The sequence below is a fragment of the Homarus americanus genome, unplaced genomic scaffold (genome assembly GCF_018991925.1).
Source record: "Homarus americanus isolate GMGI-L3 unplaced genomic scaffold, GMGI_Hamer_2.0 scaffold31712, whole genome shotgun sequence".
In the NCBI taxonomy this organism is placed as follows: domain Eukaryota; kingdom Metazoa; phylum Arthropoda; class Malacostraca; order Decapoda; family Nephropidae; genus Homarus; species Homarus americanus.
Genome location: NW_024757478.1, coordinates 3,613 through 5,000, shown reverse-complemented (window position 1 = coordinate 5,000; position 1,388 = coordinate 3,613).

Below are 1,388 nucleotides of genomic sequence, written 5' to 3'. Positions count from 1 at the left end.
GTTTCGTTTCCTCTTCGTGGGATGGAGTGCCTCTTAGAACATGTGCAGCATCAGCCATGAGCGGCCGACGGCCATTCGTGTCTCTGTGGACAGCAGGCAAAAAAGCGCCGCCTCCAGTTATTTGCGAGGGCGACAACTGTCGCTTTGTTGTGGTTGAATGTGGGTGCGCCAAGTCCATGGACTTGCTAGTGATAGGCTTGCTTGTTTTTAAGGGCACGCCTCGCGCAAGGCGCGGGCGATTAAACCCCAAGGCGGAAGCTCGGTTCGGGTTACCCTCGTGTCGGGGAGACAGTCAGCAGGCACCGAACTCGCAGCAACCGATGGATGTATATTTCCGACCCTCGTAGAGGAATGGCGGCGACAAGCTCATATGGCTGCCGCCTGCGCCAATATGCGTTCAGCAGCCGATGTATCACCGTTATTCTTGCGATTCACATACCGACCACATGATTTGCTCACGGTCTTCATCGACCCACGAGCGAAGTGATCCCGTTGGGGGGTTGTGTATTTGCCATTTGGTCTTTTTGCGACTAACCATCGCAGGTCGAGTCTCAATGAAAGGGTTTGACAGACATAGCCCAAGTTTGTGGTTTGGGTTTGGCCGGACGGCTTGTTGTTGTTTTTTGACACTTGAATTTCACTCTTTTTGGGTCAAGAGGCTTATTCGCCGGTAGTAAGGAACGGACGGGCAGCCGTCCAAAGCCCCGTCCGTCCTCCTCCGGTCTTCGCGCTCTCGCCCGAGTGTGGTCCACCTACAGCGTGGTGGTACCTATTTTTGGTGCGGGGGCCGGGATTGTCCTCTTTCGCTGCTGGGGTTGCCAGAGCAGAGCCCGAGACCGCCCAAATCAGGAGAGTAGTAGTAGTTTTAAGAGCGCCCCGTTCTCTTTCTCTCTGTTAATGATCCTTCCGCAGGTTCACCTACGGAAACCTTGTTACGACTTTTACTTCCTCTAAATGATCAAGTTTGGACATCTTTCCGTCAGCTCGAGGCGACGACCCCAGAAAACCCTCGCGGGCAACGGGGCCGACAATCCAAGAGCGCCAGTCCGAAGGCCACACTAAATCATTCAATCGGTAGTAGCGACGGGCGGTGTGTACAAAGGGCAGGGACGTAGTCAACAGCTGATGACTTACTTACTGGGAATTCCTCGTTCATGAAACAATTGCAAGCCCAATCCCTATCAAGAAAGGCTTTGAACAGGTTACCCGCTCCTCTCGGAGGGAAAACTCGTTGATCCCTTCAGTGTGGCGCGCGTGCGGCCCAGAACATCTAAGGGGCATCACAGACCCTGTTATTGCTCAATCTCGTGCGCTAAGTGCCTTATCCCTCTAAGAAGAAGGTGCGAACTGGACACCATTTTCTGGAGATCCGTCGACTACTTAGTAGG